Here is a 7,390-nt window from a genome sequence, read left to right on the forward strand (position 1 = left end):
CGTTATTAAATTGTATTCATGTTGTTTTATCTTATGCTTTATTAAATTGTATTTATGTTGTTGTATCCTATGCTTTATTAAATTGAATTTATGTTGTTTTATCCTATGCTTTATTATATTGTATTTACTTTGTTTTATCCTAAGCTTTATTAAATTGTATTTATGTAGTTTTAGCCTATGCTTTATTAAATTGTATTTATGTTGTTTATCCTATGCTTTATTAAATTGTATTTATGTTGTTTATCCTATGTTTCATTAAATTGTATTTATGTTGTTTTATCCTATGCTTTATTAAATTGTATTTATGTTGTTTTATTCTATGCTTTATTAAATTGTATTTATGTTGTTTTATCCTATGCTTTATAAATTGTATTTATGTTGTTTTAGCCTATGCTCTATTAAATTGTATTTATGTTGTTTTATCCTATGCTTTATTAAATTGTATTTATGTTGTTTTATCCTATGCTTTATTAAATTGTATTTATGTTGTTTTATCCTAAGCTTTATTAAATTGTATTTATGTTGTTTTATCCTATGCTTTATTAAATTGTATTTATGTTGTTTTAACCTATGCTTTATTAAATTGTATTTATGTTGCTTTAACATATGCTTTATTAAATTGTATTTATGTTTTTTTGTCTTATGCTTTATTAAATTGTATTTATGTTGTTTTATCCTGTGCTTTATTAAATTGTATTTATGTTGTTTTAACCTATGCTTTATTAAATTGTATTTATGTTGTTTTATCCTATGCTTTATTAAATTGAATTTATGTTGTTTTATCCTATGCTTTATTAAATTTTATTTATGTTGTTTTATCCTATGCTTTATTAAATTGTATTTATGTTGTTTTATCCTATGCTTTATTAAATTGCATTTATGTTATTTTGACCTATGCTTTACTAAATTGTATTTATGTTGTTGTATCCTTTGCTTTATTAAATTTTATTTATGTTGTTTTATACTGTGCTTTATTAAATTGTATTGATGTGGTTTTATCCTATGCTTTATTAAATAGTATTTATGTTGTTTAATCCTATGCTTTATTAAATTGTATTTATGTTGTTTTATTCTATGCTTTATTAAATTGTATTTATGTTGTTTTATCCTATGCTTTATTAAATTGTATTTATGTTGTTTTGTCCTATGCTTTATTAAATTGTATTTATGTTGTTTTAACCTATGCTTTATTAAATTGTATTTATGTTATTTTATCCTATGCTTTATTAAATTGTATTTATGTTGTTTTATCCTATGCTTTATTAAATTGAATTTATGTTGTTTTATCCTATGCTTTATTATATTGTATTTTATTTGTTTTATCCTAAGCTTTATTAAATTGTATTTATGTAGTTTTAGCCTATGCTTTATTAAATTGTATTTATGTTGTTTTCCTATGCTTTATTAAATTGTATTTATGTTGTTTTAACCTATGCTTTATTAAATTGTATTTATGTTATTTTAACCTATGCTTTATTAAATTGTATTTATGTTGTTTTATCCTATGCTTTATTAAATTGAATTTATGTTGTTTTATCCTATGGTTTATTAAATTTTATTTATGTTGTTTTATCCTATGCTTTATTAAATTGTATTTATGTTGTTTTATCCTATGCTTTATTAAATTGCATTTATGTTATTTTGACCTATGCTTTACTAAATTGTATTTATGTTGTTGTATCCTTTGCTTTATTAAATTTTATTTATGTTGTTTTATACTGTGCTTTATTAAATTGTATTGATGTGGTTTTATCCTATGCTTTATTAAATAGTATTTATGTTGTTTAATCCTATGCTTTATTAAATTGTATTTATGTTGTTTTATTCTATGCTTTATTAAATTGTATTTATGTTGTTTTATCCTATGCTTTATAAATTGTATTTATGTTGTTTTAGCCTATGCTCTATTAAATTGTATTTATGTTGTTTTATCCTATGCTTTATTAAATTGTATTTATGTTGTTTTATCCTATGCTTTATTAAATTGTATTTATGTTGTTTTAACCTATGCTTTATTAAATTGTATTCATGTTGTTTTATCTTATGCTTTATTAAATTGTATTTATGTTGTTTTATCCTATGCTTTATTAAATTGAATTTATGTTGTTTTATCCTGTCATGAAAACAACACCCACTCTTGGGTCAGACCTTGCAGCTCTCTGGCGCCCCCTTATCCTGCTGGTCAAACACGGTATTGACAGAGGATAAGCACGGGTGCCGCTGCTCTCATTTATGTCGACTATTGCGGCACGTGATGTGACAGGACGTATATATACCACCAGTTCCTTCCAGGAACGTATATATACCTCCGACCAGCCACCCTCAAACCACAATATCACATAAATACTGGTATACTGCCACCACCGATCGCTTAACAGGTGGATCGGGTACCTGGTAGGTAACGTGAATTAGCGGGTGAGGAACGTGTTTGCTCGACATAGGACAAGAAGAAAGAAACTGGTAAATAATAATGATTTACTCCCAAAAGGGGGCAGTGTTTACAAAAGATATACAAGATATTATAAAGGAGACAATTTACATGTATGCATAAACAGTTATTAAAATAAAAGGGATAAGTAATAGCAAAACCTGCTTCACAAGGTGATGGTCTCAGATTCTGTGGGAGGGACGGCTCCCCGGAAATTAGAGGTGATTCTTCTTACGCCGCGTGAAGTGCGTGCGTTCGACGTCCCTGAGAAGAATGACCTGAAAATGGCCGATTTGCTTTTTAGTAAGCAGCCAAAACTCTGGGGAACACCCCTTATTTACCTTACAAGGGGGGCTCGGCTTTGCGAGCCCACCCAGCTGCAGAAGACCTAACAGATCCTTCAGATTCCATATCTTGGTGTGGGGGGGTCCCACATCCAAGAGGGAGACATCATCTTGACCGTCACCAATATTCATGAAGATAGATATTAAATATGAAACCTCTATGACGCTCAGAAGCTCAGAATCCATTATCTCAGTTCCCGGTCATTCCTCAGTTATGCAAGTTATACTATTGTAATGGGAAAAAGGTGAGCATTCAAAAAACGTGGTTCCGATGTTTCTGTCAGACCTGTGCGTGATTAAAATTGGCATAAAACGTTTGTACAATTAAACAATGGGATTTTTTGGAGGGATTTTCCGGTTTGTACTAGCGCTTGCCCTGGACTGAGGTTTTATGGCGGGTCATAAAAATTCCTGGTTTGGGGAAAAGCAAAAGTGAGTTCTGTGTCTTCACTTACAAACAGATAGGGGGTGGGGTTTTTTTTTTCTTTTTTAAAACATCTCTCATTTTTAAAAACTCGGGCAAAAATACCTTTTGCCTGACACCTCCCCCTTTTTGACTGCGCTATGGAGGTAGGACCTTCTGGTACTCCTCCAAGCGTATGTCTGGAGGCTCCCCTCGCCGAGACAACCCATCGGCATTGCCATGCTCGCTGCCCTTGCGGTGTTGAACAGTAAAGTCGTACTGCTGGAGGGTGAGGCTCCAGCGTAACAACCTTCCGTTGGCACCTGACATGGTGTGCAGCCAACTCAGGGGGTTGTGGTCAGTCACGACAGTGAAGGGGCGCCCGTACAAGTAAGGCTGTAAGCGGTTGAGGGCCCATACAATGGCCAGGCACTCCTTCTCTATGGTGGAATAGGCCACTTCCCTCGGCAGCAGTTTCCGGCTTAGGTACAACACGGGGTGTTCTTGGTTCCCCGAGTCGACCTGGCTGAGTACAGCACCGAGGCCAAATTCACTGGCGTCGGTCTGTACTAAGAGTGGCCGTGTGCCGTCGACCGCCTTTAGTACAGGAGAGCTGCTCAGGGCAGTCTTCAAAGCCCTAAAGGCCACCTCGCATTCATCCGTCCATTTGACGGAATGGGGTAGGCTCTTCCTGGTGAGGTCTGTCAAGGGCTTCGCAAGGCTACTATAGTCCTGCACAAAGCGTCTATAGTACCCTGCGGTGCCCAAGAAGGACTGCACCTGCTTCTTGGTCCTGGGGGTGGGCCAGGACACGATAGCGTCCATCTTCCCAGGCTCTGGCTTCAGAGTACCCCCACCTACCCGGTGCCCCAGGTAGTGGACCTCGTTCATGCCCATCTGGCACTTTCCCGGCTTGATGGTCAAGCCCGCCTGGTGAATGCGCCCGAGCACCTGCTGCAGATGCTCGAGGTGATCCTCCCAGGTGGGACTGAAGATGGCAATGTCATCCAGGTACGCTACTGCGTACCTCTCCAGTCCCTGGAGCAGGTGGTTGACCATTCGCTGGAACGTGGCAGGGGCATTTTTCATGCCGAAGGGCATGACCGTGGATTCATACAATCCGAAGGGGGTGATAAAGGCGGACTTCTCCTGAGCCCCGGGGCTCAAGGGAATCTGCCAATATCCCCGACTCAAATCCATAATGGAGAGATAGCTCGCGCTGGCTAACCGCTCCAGCAGCTCCTCAATGCGTGGCATTGGTTGTGCGTCAGAGGCGGTGATAGCGTTGAGCCCCCTGTAGTCCACACAGAACCGGGTGGTCCGGTCCTTCTTAGGCACCAGGACTACAGGTGAGGCCCACGCGCTCTTGGACCGCTTAATCACCCCCAACTGCAGCATCTCCTCGACCTCCTGGCGCATGACATGCTGCACCTCGTCGGAGATTCGATAGGCTGTCCGCCGGAGTGGGGCATGATTCCCGGTGTCCACTTCATGGACCGCCACTTCAGTCCTGCCAGGCAGGTTGGTGAACACTGCTTGGAATGGTTTCAGCACTGCTTGCATCTGAGACCTCTGGTCTGCGGATAGCAAGTCGCTTAGCTCTACATCCTCTAGGGACCCGCTGGCCTTTGCTTGGGCGAGCATGTCCAAGAGGGGGTCATCCTCCCCATCCTCGGGCAGGTTGCAGACCGGTAGGACGCAGGTTCCACGTTCTTGATGAGCCTTCATCATATTAACGTGAAACGCCTTCCGCCTACCCCGCTCGTGGTCAAGGGTGATCACGTAGGTGACCGGGTTGAGCTGTTGGTGAATGACGTACGGGCCTTCCCAGGCCGCCTGAAGCTTGTCCTTTGGTACGGGGACCAGCACCCACACCTTCTGACCCACCTGGTAGGTCCGCTCTCGGGCGTTCTGGTCGTACCAATGCTTCTGGTCAGCCTGGGCTTGCGCCATGTTGTCATGCACCAACTGCGTCAAGGTCTGCATCTTGTCACGGAAGCGCATGACATACTCCACGATGGACACTCCTGGGGAGCTCGGCTCTTCTTCCCAGAATTCCCTTATCAACCCAAGGGGTCCTCGGACACGCCTGCCATACAGGAGCTCAAAGGGGGAGAACCCCGTCGAGGCCTGTGGAACCTCTCTGTAAGCAAATAGCAGGTGTGGGAGGGAACGCTCCCAGTCGCGACCCTGGGTCTCAACCAGCATTTTTAACATCTGTTTGAGGGTACCGTTGAATCGCTCACACAAACCATTGGTCTGTGGGTGATACGCACTCGATACCAGATGCTGCACCTGCATTTTCTTACATAGGGCCTCCATTAAGCGTGACATGAACTGAGTCCCCTGGTCGGTAAGCATCTCCCTGGGAAATCCTACTCGCGAAAAGATGGCCAAGAGGGCGTCCGCCACCTTATCCGCCCTAATTGAGGACAGGGCTACTGCCTCCGGATACCGGGTAGCGTAGTCTACCACGGTAAGGATGAATCGTTTTCCAGAGCTGCTGGGTATGGCCAGTGGTCCCACAATGTCCACAGCAATCCTCTGGAAAGGCTCCTCTATCACTGGCAAAGAGATCAGGGGGGCTTTGGGGGCCGGCCCTGACTTTCCCACTCTTTGACACGTGGTACAGGAGCGACAGTAGTTCACCACATCTGTCCTCATTTTGGGCCAATAAAAGTGATGAGACAGCCGGGCCTTGGTTTTGCTAACCCCCAAGTGTCCAGCGAGTGGAATTTCATGGGCGATCCGCAACAACTCGTCCCTGAATTGGTAGGGGACGACCAGCTGTCTTTCCCTCAGCCACTCCTGTTGGGGTGTACAGGGAACTGTCTCCCGGTACAACCTCCCTTGGTCCCAGAATACCCTCTCCTTATCCGACTCGGAGGTGGGTTTCTCCGCGAGGCTCCTTAACGTCTCCAGACTATCATCTGAGTGCAGAGCTGCCTGAAACTCCTGGCTGGAGGAAGCCAGAAGTGAGGTTAAGGCCACGTCCTCACTGGGACCCTCTGGGACCGGCTCTGGGTCCATACCTGATTCAGTTATTCCTCTGTTCGAGGGGGGTCCAGAAGGCAGGGCGTTACTTGCATTCTGGGCACTCTGACTGCGGGTAACAGCGGCTATATAGGCCGTCTCCCCGGGGAATAACACCGTCTCATTAGCCTGAGAGGCCATGAGAACTACTTCTCCATCATCCTCCATTACCTCAGGCACAGTGCTACGTATGCGGCAGCTACCATCAGCCAGGTCTCCATCTGTTGTGACACTGGTCACTGGCACAGCACCACCTGCTTCATGGTCCTCGTGCCTCTCCCCATTACCCTTGGCACTGACATTTGCTCCTGCTAGGGGATCCTCAGCAACATCACCCCGCAGAGTGACATGGCTGAGTTCTCCTGCACCTTCCAATACAACATCATCATCATCATCATCATCATCATCATCATCATCACCATCATCATGTAAAGCATTGACATTCACATTATTAGCATTAACCTTACCAACCGTATCAGATCGGGGAGGGGTGTCAGGGACATAATAAGCAAACATCCTCCCCAAATCAGTTCCCAACAAAACATTTGCAGGTAGGTTTTTGGATACTCCCACTTCCTTCACCCCACTCCCCGCACCCCAATCAATAAAAACCCGGGCCATGGGCAAGGGTCATCGGACGCCCCCAATCCCAGTGACAGTCAGGGTCTTTCCTGGAATAAGCGCTTCAGGGGACACCAGTTCAGGTCGGATGAGGGTTCGTTCGGCCCCAGTGTCCTTGAGGCCTACAGTGAGAGTGTCCCCCACCCTGACAGACTGAAAGTTTTCACAGGCCCTCCCAACCGGCCCACCCACCAAAAGAACTGAAGCATTAGGCCCTGGGGCCTTGGATGGGGGGTTCTTCCTCTGCTTCTCTGGGCAAGTGGCGCTGAGATGACCAGTCTGGTTGCAGGAATAACACCTGCGGGCATCGGATGCAGGCAGGGCCTTGGCAACGGGAAAAAGGCCTCCGGAAGGTCGGCTGGCAGGGGCAGGGATGGTGGTTGATGGCTTACCCCCTTTCCAGCTGGCGACGACCGGCTTCCGCACCTCTGGTCTCCGGTTGGCCTCGTAGGTGTCTGCGATCTGCGCTGCTTTATTGGCATCAGGTGGCTCCCGATCCATCACGAACTGCCGTACCTCAGTCGGACACAGATGCAGGAACTGGTCTTTCACCATCAGGTC

This window comes from Phyllobates terribilis, unplaced genomic scaffold (assembly GCF_046119375.1).
Source record: "Phyllobates terribilis strain yellow unplaced genomic scaffold, ASM4611937v1 Scaffold_20__1_contigs__length_20440879, whole genome shotgun sequence".
In the NCBI taxonomy this organism is placed as follows: domain Eukaryota; kingdom Metazoa; phylum Chordata; class Amphibia; order Anura; family Dendrobatidae; genus Phyllobates; species Phyllobates terribilis.